The 14,150-nt window shown below is 42.9% G+C and overlaps 1 pseudogene; it reads left to right on the plus strand.

Moving 5' to 3' along the window:
• The first annotated feature begins 3,654 nt into the window (after positions 1-3,654).
• Positions 3,655-8,862, plus strand: LOC148743345 (uncharacterized; annotated as a pseudogene).
• The last annotated feature ends 5,288 nt before the right edge of the window (positions 8,863-14,150 follow it).

The raw sequence follows: 14,150 nt of genomic DNA on the forward strand, positions 1-14,150 counted from the left end.
TTAATTTTGCATCTGATTGGTTGAAAGGGTAGCGGAAGTAATCTACACCAGTCACGTACAGATCATTTCCTAGAAAAGTAACCAACAGTGAGTGACGGGGAAACTTGTTTGCCTAACAAAGCTTAATTTTAAGATTAGGAATAAACCTAAAATTAATTTTAAGATTAGGAATAATCGACTGTAGCCTAGCAACATTCCTCACAACAATTTCATGAGAACAACTGAAGGACGCGGTCACGATAATTCACACCTACAGCGAAATCACCTGACTGAGAGCGTGAAAGACGAGAAGATAATATTTTATCACGAGAATTCGTACTCCATTTCTTCAGGTTTTAATAATAATAATAATAATAATAATTTACATTTATATGGTGCAGACCTCTATATGAATATATTCAGTCGCGCTTCACAATATCGTAAGATAAAATTATGGCAAGAGTAACTGAGATATAACAGAGAATACTCTACTTTTAGGTGATCATGAGAGAGAACTATATACTAATTATGTTAAATGTACTGTGTATATGTGTGTGACACGTCGAGGCATGCAAGCATTCTACACATTACTGTAGTCAACCAAGTCGAGGGTTTCTGAAGGGTAAATATATGTAGAATGATTATTCGCTTTTTCTTAGTCTGACATTTTATTTGAATGGAATCTATGGATCTATTATCATTGCCTTGGAAGACAGGAAGGAAATACATCTCAGACGACAATTTTTTACTGGGCTGTGGTCAAATGACGCAGCTTTTTTTGTCTCTAAACAATGTTAAATTTTTTGGTAAATAATTTGGGGACAGTCCGTTACTATCACACTAATTTGCTCACCATAAAAAACTAATTTGCTCACCATAGTTTTTTTTTTTCAACCTGTTACTTGAAATCTCTTTTGGCACGACTACCTCAAGTTGAATACGAGGGAATTATGCGTTCTTAAGAAAATGTTAAATACGGCTGGCAATATTAGAATAACAAAAGAAACAGAAACTCTATTATATTCCCTTCTCGTAATTAATTACTAGAGAGCCATATTTACGCGACTTAATGAGTGAAAAACCGGTCAGCCGAACCTAACAGCAAAAAGTACAGTTTTCACACTTTTACAGTTTTGTTTCTCTCGTCTTTCAATTTTATTGACTCTAACTTAGACGAAGATTTTGAGAAACCCTGAAATTCGGTGTCTGATATATAATCTTGATTTGCTCGGCTTTATTTCGAAAGAATTATTTTACCATTCTTGCATGATCTCGATGCCTGCCAAAGCGGTTTGGCAAAATGAAAGCAAACTGTCAATGTGTTCAACAAAAATAAGAAACAAAATTTATCGATGAAGAAAATATTGCAGATTGACTTACATCTACGTATCCTGCACCAGAGGCATATCCTGTCACGGCTATGTCATAATTGACCATGTTTTTGCCATCAGCTGTTGTGGTAAATCCTACAGCACACCAACCGGTTGTTTCACAGGTCATCTTGAACATCAGTGTGCTGTTGCTGTAGGTCCATTCGAGTTTGAATGAGCCATCGGGAGACATGACACTTGCGTATTTTGGAGGAGCCATTGGAGTCGTAGGAGCCACCGATTCTTTTGTCGACATCATTGTTGCCGATGGTTGTATGGCTGTTGTTGATGGCAACGGCGGAGGTTCCTTCGCTAAAGAAATCAAGTTATATCTCCCATTCAATATTTTGGTCTTGTCGTGTTTTGACAAACCATTATTGTTCGCATCACTGGTGGCTTTCGAGGCGAATATCACTTTAACTTCGGTGGTATTCTGTACACAGGAAAAAAATGAATAAAACAAAGGAAATATTAGAAAAAGATGGGTTTTCCTCAGTTTCGAAGGGGTGGGGGGACGGGGTGGTAGGTGGTTTGAGAACAGATGCTGGGGATGAATCGTTGAATGGGGATCTGTTAGACATGTTCCCTAAGAATATCTTTATTCCATATTTTCTTTAGAAAATTCTTTGTATAGGGTTGGGGGGGTGGGGGGGGGGGGGTCTAAGATACTCGTTTTCTTCCCCCCTGAGGGATTTCCGCTGAAGGATTTCCGCTGCGAACATCTCGGCTTTTCGGCATGAAAAGATATCATATCGACTTAAAACTAGAAAAGGCGAATTTAGAGCAGTGTTGTCATCTTTACGCTAGTAAATCGTATCATTAATACCTTAAATTGGACGTCTTCAGCATCTCCCGTCTCAGCATCCCTGTAAAACTCCACAGTGGTTTTCCCACCAGCTTCAGAGGCTGATATGAGTTTGTAACTTTGTATTCCATCTTTTTTCGGTGGTCCCGGCCCTCGGCTCCAGTAATCCTGTCAAAACAAAGTCCAACCGCTTTAGGTTTACCATAAAGCGTCAAAGTGAAAAATGCCACCGTTTATAATTTGAACCTAAATTTTTATATAGAGAATTTGTTGATTGAGTATCGTAGAACCAAACCCAACGTACTCAGGGCAGCCAATCAGAAAAAGTAGGAGCGATGATAACTCAAAATAAACCATATATGGTCAGGTACAAGCGCAAGTGCGGGAAAAAAAAAAAGGGAGTGTCCAAGTCATGATCGGTTTTAATTTTGCATCTGATTGGTTGAAAGGGTAGCGGAAGTAATCTACACCAGTCACGTACAGATCATTTCCTAGAAAATTAACCAACAGTGAGTGACGGGGAAACTTGTTTGCCTAACAAAGCTTAATTTTAAGATTAGGAATATCGTAAGTCGACTGTAGCCTAGGAACATTCCTGACAACAATTTCATGAGAACAACTGAAGGACGCGGTCACGATAACTCACGCCTACAGCGAAATCACCTGACTGAGAGCGTGAAAGATAATATTTTATCACGAGAATTCGTACTCCATTTCTTCAGGTTTTAATAATAATAATAATAATAATAATAATAATAATTTACATTTATATAGCGCAGACCTCTATATGAATGTATTTAATCGCGCTAAACAGTATCGTAAGATAAAATTATGGCAAAAGTAACTGAGATATAAGAGGCAATACTCTACGTTTAGGTGATCACGACAGAGAACTATATACTAAGTATGTTAAATGTACTGTGTATATGTGTGTGACACGTCGAGGCATGCAAGCATTCTGCACATTACTGTGGTCAACCAAGTCGAGGGTTTCTGAAGGGTAAATATATGTAGAATGATTATTCGCTTTTTCTTAGTCTAACATTTTATTTGAATGGAATCTATGGATCTATTATCATTGCCTTGGAAGACAAGAAGGAACTACATCTCAGACGACAATTTTGTACTGGGTTGTGGTCAAATGACGCAGCTTTTTTTGTTTCTAAAAAATGTTTATTTTTTTGGTAAATAATTTGGCGACTATCCATTACTATCGTCGGAAAAGTGACGTCAGCCTTGTAACATCTCAACGCGAAACCAAGGGTGGTCTTTACGATATTGTAGGTTTGTAAAAGAATAGGCTAAGATCGACGCGATACGAAGCGTGTGACGACTAGAATAAAGATAGAAAAAAAAAAACTACGCGATTGACTAGTGTTGCTGTACTGGGATTTCCAACACTAACTGGCACCTCCGACGGGACTGAGATCGAGACATGGAACTGGAGGCATTACAGAAGGACTTGGACGCAAAACTTAAGCTTTCGGCGTACAAGCAAGAAAAGGGAAAGGGCATTGTGGACAAGGCAAACGCGACATCTATTGGGAGACACCGTGACGCGTTGGTGTGTTTAGCAAAAGAAGCGGACGAGATCAAATTAAAGATCGAAGAGAAGAAGACTGCAAAGGGTGAGCAAATGGACGAGGTATGTGCATGGAGCAATGAAATAGATAAAGTTATTGAGGGTGTAGACGCGGAGATCGAATACCTTGGGAAGTGTTTGGGAGAGGTGAAGAAAAGATCTCAAGTGGCCGAAAATGAAAGCGAGAAAGCGACAATCGCGATGGAGACAGAGGAGCAACTCGCGTTTGAAAAGGCACAATGAGATATGAAGCTTGATTACGAAAAAAATCCGAAGAATTAGGTAGGAAAAAAGGGAAAGGGTTATCAGGCGATTCCGGAATGCACGCAAAGTTGCCAAAGCTATGAATAACGAGGTTTGATGGGTCCTTCGAACAATGGCTCTCTTTTTGGAACAAATTTTCCGCGGAAATAGACGCGACAGATCTGTCAGCAGTGACCAAGTTCGCTTATGTAAAGGAACTCCTTGTTACAAAGGTACGAGCGGACATAGATGGACTCCCGTTCAATCTTGAGGGGTACGAAAGGGCGAAGGCCATCCTAAAATCGGAGTACGGGTAAACGTCAGAAATTGTAAATGCATATGTAAACAACATCATGGGTTTGCCTACCATCACAAGCGCCAGTCCAAAAGAAATTAATGAGTTTTACAAAAAGCTTCTGTTCAATGTACAAAGCTTAGAGATGCTCGGGAAGTTACGTGAAGTCTCCGGAAATGTGAGGGCGGTGTTAGACAAACTGAAAGGAATAAAGGGAGACTTAGTCTGGGGACACGAAGATTGGCGAGACTGGGATTTCGCTAAACTGATTCAGGCAATTAAAAGTTGCAGAGACATAAATTCAGAAGGAGAGGAAAGCGATGGTGCGAGTGTGTCCAAGAGGAAGAATGATCGCAACGACTGGAATGCACGCGTTCCGCCGCCACGCGGAAGGTCTAATCAGGTCCAACAACAAGCAAGTGGAGGACAGATGCGCGGGTGCGTCTATTGCGATGACACGAATCACACATCCGCTAATTGCACCAAAGTTGTCGCGGTCGGAGACCGCAAACGAATTCTGAGCCAAAAACAGTTGTGTTTTAATTGTACAAGTGAAAAACACAGAGCAGACAGCTGTAGAAGCCGCGGGTGTCATAACTGTCGACGCAGACATCACACGTCAATATGTGATCTCCCACCAAGCGGTCACACAACGAGGGGAAGATTTATGACGGCACAAAACAAAGGAACAGAGAGAGTCGTGTATCCCGTTGTTGTCGTAGAAGGAAATGGAATCAAGTGTCGCGCACTCCTAGACACTGGGGCAGGCAGCTCATACGCGTCGTCAGCTATCCTTGAACACCTGGGAAACAAACCGCTACGAGAAGAATTCAAGTGCATAGAGATGATGCTTGGGTCATCAAACAAGGTCATCGGAATTCAAAGCGTGACGACTGGCAGTCTCGACGGAAAATTCCGATTGGAAACGGAAGTCACCAGAGTAGACCGTAGTACATTGCTATCACTTGACAACCCAGGATATGCTGAGATACTGGATAAATATCCCTACTTAGATGGGGTATACATGGACGACAGAGACGAGAAGCCTGAGCTACCAGTCCACATTATCCTGGGTGCGAGCGAGTAAGCGAAAATAAAGACAGAAACCATACCAAAGATCGGACGTCCCGGCGAACCTTTTGCAGAGCTAACAAAGTTCGGATGGACAATTATGTCACCAGGTAAAGAAGTTGACCTCTCTAATATGTTCTTGACACAGACGACAGCGGCAGATTACGAACAACTATGCAAAGTAGATGTTCTAGGATTGCGTGACACACCAGGCGGAGATCAAGCAGATGTTTATGAAGAATTCAAGGAACAATTAACACGAGGGCCAGAGGGGTGGTACGAGACGGGGCTACCCTGGAGAGGAAACCACCCTCCACTGCCCAACCACAGAGCGGGAAGTTTGAAGCGATTGGAAAGTACCATTCGGAAACTGGAGAAGAACGGAATACTCCAGAAATATGACGCCATAATTAAAGAGCAGCTTAACGAGGGAATAGTGGAGCGAGTGTCAGGCCCACCAGTGGGAAAGGAGTTCTATATTCCACATAAAGCAGTGGTGAGAGAGGCGGCAGAGAGTACCAAACTTCGAATCGTGTACGACGCCTCAGCCCGAGCTTCAGAGAAGGCTCCTTCTCTCAACGAGTGCCTTCACGCGGGACCTCCGTTGCAGAACAAGCTTTGGGCTGTTCTTGTCCGTGCACGTTTCCACCCAGTCGCGTTAACAGGTGATATCAAGCAAGGGTTGTTACAAGTACGAATACGGGAAGAAGACAGGGATGCCATGAGATTCCACTGGATCACGGACTTGCAATCCAGGCGAGTGGAAATACTGAGATTCACGAGATCTCTGTTTGGTTTGGCGCCATCCCCGTTTCTTCTTGGGGGAGTTATCAAACAACACCTGGAAGCCTGTCGTAGAGAGAATCCGGACCTGGTGAGGGAAATTGAGAAGAGTCTATACGTCGATGACCTTATCAGCGGCGGACCCACCGTAAAAGCTGCCCGTGAAGTCAAAGCAGGCGTTACCCATGTCTTTAACCAAGCTTCATTCAAGCTGCACAAGTGGCATTCAAATGTTCCGGCAGTGGAGTCCCCTGGTGAGTCTCTTAGCGAAGATACTACATTCGCGAAAGAACAGTTGGGTGCACCTCAAGAAGGAGGGGGATCTATTTTAGGGCTTCCATGGAACAAGCGACAAGATACCATTAAAATAAATTTCCCAACTGACCGCACCCAAGTGACAAAGAGAGGGATACTAGCGAAGATGGCAAGAGTGTATTACCCGTTAGGGCTCGCAGCGCCTATGACATTGAGTGGAAAACTACTATACCGAGACGCATGTGATTTGAAAGTCGGATGGGATGCTCAACTTCCTGGTCAACTGGGAACCAAGTGGTCAAGATGGGAAGCACAGCTACCAGTGAGCATTTCCGTACCCAGAGTCATACCTCAACACTTTGAAGAGATCAGCAACATTGAGCTACATTGTTTCGGCGACGCAAGCGGACAAAGGCGTTTCTGCGGCACTGTACGGTGTCATATCTCAACCATCCGGTGATAGTGTTGGGCTGATAGCAGCCAAAGCTAGACTGGCGAAGCTAGGTCTCACCATCCCCCGCCTCGAGTTGGTCTCAGGTCACATGGCGACCAATCTCATTGTGAACGTTAAGGAAGCATTAGAGGGTTCCCAGTTGGAAATATGTTCTGCTGGTTGGACAGCAGCGTTACGTTACATTGGATCAAGGGAGCAGGGAGTTACAAGCAGTTCGTAAGCAATCGAGTGCAGAAAATCCAGCAACACCCAGAAGTAAACTGGCGTCATGTGGGTACAAAAGACAACCCAGCTGACCTTGGCAGTCGGAGCGAAAGCGTGGAAAATGAAGAGCTATGGGGGAGAGGGCCTGAGTGGCTACTAGACCGAGAGCGATGGCGAGCCGATATTAAGACAACGGCCACACCAGAGAGTCAGGCGGAAGCAAAAGTGATACGGGAAGTATTCGCTGTAGCACAAGCTAAGACAGACATCCTAGACGCCTTGCTGATCAAGTTCAACTCATGGAAAACCCTAAGGGTTTGTGCGTGGGTGACACGTTTCATGCATAACCTACGGAGCGAAAAGACGAGAAGATCTAAGGGACCACTCACGACAGAGGAGATCGAGATGCAGCGACACCTGTGGCTAAAGCGAGCACAGGTGTGTTTGAAGAGAGAAGAACGGTTCGAAGATCATTGTGTACAGCTGAACCTAGAAGAAAACGCAAACGGGTTACTGGAATGCCGAGGGCGGATTGAGGGAGGCTATCCCATTTACTTGCCTGAGTCTCATCCGTTCGCGGAGAAGATGGTTGCAGACGCGCATATCAGGACACTCCACGGGGGAGTGAGCCTCACAATGGCAAAGATTCGTGAAAGGTACTGGGTTCCCAGGTTGCGAAGCCTTGCAAAAAGAGTCGTTAAAGCCTGTAACGGCTGCAAGCGGTTCCGCGCCACAGCGTTCGCGGCTCCGCTACCAGGACAGCTACCAAGGGATCGTACCGAAGGAGAAAATGCGTTCCAAGTAGTCGGAGTGGATTTCGCCGGGCCACTGAAGTATAGAAAGGGGAGGAATCATGAAGGCAAAGTTTACATAACGCTTTACGCCTTTAGCCTGACCAGAGGTATTTACCTTGAGCTACTACCCAGCCTAGCAACGGGAGAATTCCTTCGATGCCTGAAACGGTTTATCGCCCGACGTGGCCGACCAGAGAAGATTTACTCAGACAACGGGAGTACCTTCGTGGCGGCAGCTAAGTGGCTGAAACAAGTCATGACTGACGAACGCCTCAACGAATTCCTCTCCCGTCAGGAAATCAAGTGGAAATTCAACCTAAGCAGAGCACCCTGGTGGGGAGGGCAGTTCGAGAGAATGGTTGGATTGGTGAAGAGAAGTCTACAGAAGACCATTGGAAACGGGTTCCTAACGTGGACCGAGTTAGAGGAGGTTATACTAGACGTAGAGGTTGCAGTCAACAACCGACCTTCAAGTTACGTGGAGGACGATGTGCAGCTACCGATCTTGACCCCCCACTCCCTGTTGTTTGGTCAACCAAATGCACCACTCGAGTTGGAACCACACCGCATAGAAGACGGTGAATTACGCAAGCGAGCAAAGTATCTCAGACGATGCAAGGAGGCCGTCTGGAAACGATGGACGGGGGAGTACGTAAAGGGGCTGCGCGAACGCCATCGTCTCAAGAATCCTGGAAAGCCACACAATCCTAGTGTGGGCGAGGTCGTGCTGATCAAGTCGGACGACAAGAATCGCGGGAAATGGAAGGTCGGGATCGTCACGGAACTAATCAAAGGGCGTGATGGTGTTGTTCGGGGAGCAAAGTTGCGCACAGGCACCTCACACCTAGAGCGAGCAGTACAGCAGCTGTATCCGTTAGAACTGTCATGTGATCGACGGGGAGATGGTGACAGACCTCCAACGATCGAGTTGCGCATTGAAGCGCCAGTGTTAAGGCCTTTCCGTGATGCAGCCGTCGCAGCAGGATTGCGTATGGAGGATCTTGCTCACGATGAGGAAGGGGATTGAACTGTGAACCAAACCGAAACAGATTGGATGATAACAGCGGATAGGATGCTTGAACATTCTACTTATGAACTGAACATCTGCCAGTATGGCTACTGATTGATCAATGATTAGTGTGATTAGGAAAGCGATTGACAATTCTAGATGATAGATTCGTTCATAAAATTTAAGGGATAAGGTTCATTTCTCGACAGACATTTGCTCTCCGAGACAAATGGGGGGAGGGTGTCGGAAAAGTGACGTCAGCCTTGTAACCTCGCAACGCGAAACCAAGGGTGGTCTTTACGATATTGTGGGTTTGTAAAAGAATAGGCTAAGATCGATACGATACGAAGCGTGTGACGACTAGAATAAAGATAGAAAAAAAAAAACTACATGAGTGACTAGTGTTGCTGTACTGGGATTTCCAACACTAATCATACTAATTTGCTCACCATAAAAAACTAATTTGCTCACCATAGTTTTTCTTTTTTTTTCAACCTGTTACTTGAAATTTCTTTTGGCATGACTACCTCAAGTTGAATACGAGGGAATTAAGCGTTCTTAAGAAAATATTAAATATGAGCTCCCAGGCTGGCAATATTAGAATAACAAAAGAAACAGAAACTCTATTATATTCCCTTCTCGTTCTTAATTACTAGAGAACCATATTTACGCGACTTAATGAGTGAAAAACCGGTCCGCCGAACCTAACAGCAAAAAGTACAGTTTTCACACTTTTACAGTTTTGTTCCTCTGTGCTTTCAATTTTATTGACTTCAACTTAGATGAAGATTTTCTGAAGAATGCACTAAGCCTTGTAAATAAAGACCAGGTGGAAACCTTTCAGCACCTTTGAACGCAACCCCCTGGGAGATATGAAACAAGAATGTTGTTTCAACATTGCTCAGAACACGGCAGAAGTCTGAGAAACCCTGAAACTCGGTGTCTGATATATAATCGTGATTTGCTGGGCTTTATTTCGAAAGAATTATTTTACCATTCTTGCATGATCTCGATGCTTGCCAAAGCGGTTTGGCAAAATAAAAGCAAACTGTCAATGTCTTCAACAAAAATAAGAAACGAAATTTATCGATGAAGAAAATATTGCTGATTGACTTACATCTACGTATCCTGCACCAGAGGCATATCCTGTCACGGCTATGTCATAATTGACCATGTTTTTGCCATCAGCTGTTGTGGTAAATCCTACAGCACACCAACCGGTTGTTTTACAGGTCATCTTGAACATCAGTGTGCTGTTGCTGTAGGTCCATTCGAGTTTGAATGAGCCATCGGGAGACATGACACTTGCGTATTTTGGAGGAGCCATTGGAGTCGTAGGAGCCACCGATTCTTTTGTCGACATCATTGTCGCCGATGGTTGTATGGCTGTTGTTGATGGCAACGGCGGAGGTTCCTTCGCTAAAGAAATCAAGTTATATCTCCCATCCAATATTTTGGTCTTGTCGTGTTTTGACAAACCATTATTGTTCGCATCACTGGTGGCTTTCGAGGCGAATATCACTTTAACTGCGGTGGTATTCTGCAAAAAGGAAAAAAATGAATAAAACAAAGGAAATATTGCAAAAAGATGGGCTTTCCTCAGTTTCGAAGGAGGTGGGGGAACGGGGTGGTAGGTAGTTTGAGAACAGATACTGGGGATGAATCGTTCAATGGGGATCTGTTAGACATGTTCCCTAAGAATATCTTTCTTCCATATTTTATGTAGAAAATTCTTTGGATAGGGTGGCGGGGGGGTCTAAGATACTCGTTTTCTTCCCCCCTGAGGGATTTCCGCTGAAGGATTTCCGCTGCGAACAACTCGGCCTTTCGGCATGAAAAGATATCATATCGACTTAAAACTAGAAAAGGCCAATTTAGAGCAGTGTTGTCATCTTTACGCTAGTAAATCGTATCATTAATACCTTAAATTGGACGTCTTCAGCATCTCCCGTCTCAGCATCCCTGTAAAACTCCACAGTGGTTTTCCCACCAGCTTCAGAGGCTGATATGATTTTGTAACTTTGTATTCCATCTTTTTTCGGTGGTCCCGGCCCTCGGCTCCAGTAATCCTGTCAAAAGAAAGTCCAACCGCCTTAGGTTTACCATAAAGCGTCAAAGTGAAAAATGCCACCTTTATAATTTCAACCTAAATTTTTATATAGAGAATTTGTCGATTGAGTATCGTAGAACCAAACCCAACGTACTCGTGGCAGCCAATCAGGAAAAGTAGGAGCGATGATAACTCAAAATAAACCATATATGGTCAGCTACAGGCGCAAGCGCGGGAAAAAAAAAAAGCAAGTGTCCGAGTCATGATCGGTTTTAATTTTGCATCTGATTAGTTGAAAGGGTAGCGGAAGTAATCTACACCAGTCACGTACAGATCATTTCCTAGAAAATTAACCAACAGTGAGTGACGGGGAATCTTGTTTGCCTAACAAAGCTTAATTTTAAGATTAGGAATATCGTAAGTCGACTGTAGCCTAGCAACATTCCTCACAACAATTTCATGAGAACAACTGAAGGACGCGGTCTCGATAACTCACACGTACGGCGAAATCACCAGACTGAGAGCGTGAAAGACGAGAAGATAATATTTTATCATGAGAATTCGTACTCCATTTCTTTAGGTTTTAATCTTAATAATAATAATAATAATAATAATTATAATAATATGTGTGATAAGAATAATAATAATAATTATTTACATTTATATAGCGCACACCTCTATATGAATATATTCAGTCGCGCTTCACAATATCGTAAGATAAAATTATGGCAAAAGTAACTGAGATATAAGAGCGAATACTCTACTTTTAGGTGATCACGACAGAGAACTATAAACTAAGTATATTAAATGTACTGTGTATATGTGTGTGACACGTCCAGGCATGCAAGCATCCTGCACATTACTGTGGTCAACCAAGTCGAGGGTTTCTGAAGGGTAAATATATGTAGAATGATTGTTCGCTTTTTCTTAGTCTAACATTTTATTTGAATGGAATCTATGGATCTATTATCATTGCCTTGGAAGACAGGAAGGAAATACATCTCAGGCGACAATTTTTTACTGGGTTGTGGTCAAATGACGCAGCTTTTTTTGTCTCTAAAAAATGTTAATTTTTTTGGTAAATAATTTGGCGACAATCCATTACTATCACACTAATTTGCTCACCATAAAAAACTAATTTGCTCACCATAGTTTTTTTTTTCAACCTGTTACTTGAAACTTATTTTGGCATGACTACCTCAAGTTGAATACGAGGGAACTAAGCGTTCTTAAGAAAATGTTTAATATGAGCTCTACGGCTGGCAATATTAGAATAACAAAAGAAACAGAAACTCTATTATATTCCCTTCTCGTAATTAATTACTAGAGAACCATATTTACGCGACTTAATCAGTGAAAAACCGTCAGCCGAACCTAACAGCAAAAAGTACAGTTTTCACACTTTTACAGTTTTGTTTCTCTCTGCTTTCAATTTTATTGACTTCAACTTAGATGAAGATTTTCTGAAGAATGCACTAAGCCTTGTAAATAAAGACCAGGTGGAAACCTTTCAGCACCTTTGAACGCAACCCCCTGGGGAGATATGAAACAAGAATGTTGTTTCAACATTGCTCAGAACACGGCAGAAGTCTGAGAAACCCTGAAACTCGGTGTCTGATATATAATCGTGATTTGCTGGGCTTTATTTCGAAAGAATTATTTTACCATTCTTGCATGATCTCGATGCCTGCCTAAGCGGTTTGGCAAAATGAAAGCAAACTGTCAATGTCTTCAACAAAAATAAGAAACGAAATTTATCGATGAAGAAAATATTGCTGATTGACTTACATCTACGTATCCTGCACCAGAGACATATCCTGTCACGGCTATGTCATAATTGACCATGTTTTTGCCATCAGCTGTTGTGGTAAATCCTACAGCACACCAACCGGTTGTTTTACAGGTCATCTTGAACATCAGTGTGCTGTTGCTGTAGGTCCATTCGAGTTTGAATGAGCCATCGGGAGACATGACACTTGCGTATTTTGGAGGAGCCATTGGAGTCGTAGGAGCCACCGATTCTTTTGTCGACATCATTGTTGCCGATGGTTGTATGGCTGTTGTTGATGGCAACGGCGGAGGTTCCTTCGCTAAAGAAATCAAGTTATATCTCCCATCCAATATTTTGGTCTTGTCGTGTTTTGACAAACCATTATTGTTCGCATCACTGGTGGCTTTCGAGGCGAATATCACTTTAACTTCGGTGGTATTCTGAACAAAGGAAAAAAAATGAATAAAACAAAGGAAATATTGCAAAAAGATGGGCTTTCCTCAGTTTCGAAGGAGGTGGGGGGACGGGGTGGTAGGTGGTTTGAGAACAGATGCTGGAGATGAATCGTTCAATGGGGATCTGTTAGACATGTTCCCTAAGAATATCTTTCTTCCATATTTTATGTAGAAAATTCTTTGGATAGGTGGATGGGAAGGGGGGGGGGTCTAAGATACTCGTTTTCTCCCCCCTGAGGGATTTCCGCTGCGAGGAACTCGGCCTTTCGGCATGAAAAGATATCATATCGACTTAAAACTAGAAAAGGCGAATTTAGAGCAGTGTTGTCATCTTTACCCTAGTAAATCGTATCAGTAATACCTTAAATTGGACGTCTTCAGCATCTCCCGTCTCAGCATCCCTGTAAAACTCCACAGTGGTTTTCCCACCAGCTTCAGAGGCTGATATGAGTTTGTAACTTTGTATTCCATCTTTTTTCGGTGGTCCCGGCCCTCGGCTCCAGTAATCCTGTCAAAAGAAAGTCCAACCGCCTTAGGTTTACCATAAAGCGTCAAAGTGAAAAATGCCACCGTTTATAATTTGAACCTAAATTTTTATATAGAGAATTTGTTGATTGAGTATCGTAGAACCAAACCCAACGTACTCAGGGCAGCCAATCAGAAAAAGTAGGAAAGATGATAACTCAAAATAAACCATATATGGTCAGCTAGAAGCGCACGCGCGGGAAAAAAAAAGCGAGTGTCCGAATCATGATCGGTTTTAATTTTGCATCTGATTGGTTGAAAGGGTAGCGGTAGTAGTCTACACCAGTCACGTACAGATCATTTCCTAGAAAATTAACCAACAGTGAGTGACGGGGAATCTTGTTTGCCTAACAAAGCTTGATTTTAAGATTAGGAATATCGTAAGTCGACTGTAGCCTAGCAACGTTCCTCACAACAATTTCATGAGAACAACTGAAGGACGCGGTCACGATAACTCACACGTACGGCGAAATCACCAGACTGAGAGCGTGAAAGACGAGAAGAT

The sequence above is a fragment of the Stylophora pistillata genome, chromosome 1 (genome assembly GCF_964205215.1).
Source record: "Stylophora pistillata chromosome 1, jaStyPist1.2, whole genome shotgun sequence".
Lineage (NCBI taxonomy): Eukaryota > Metazoa > Cnidaria > Anthozoa > Scleractinia > Pocilloporidae > Stylophora > Stylophora pistillata.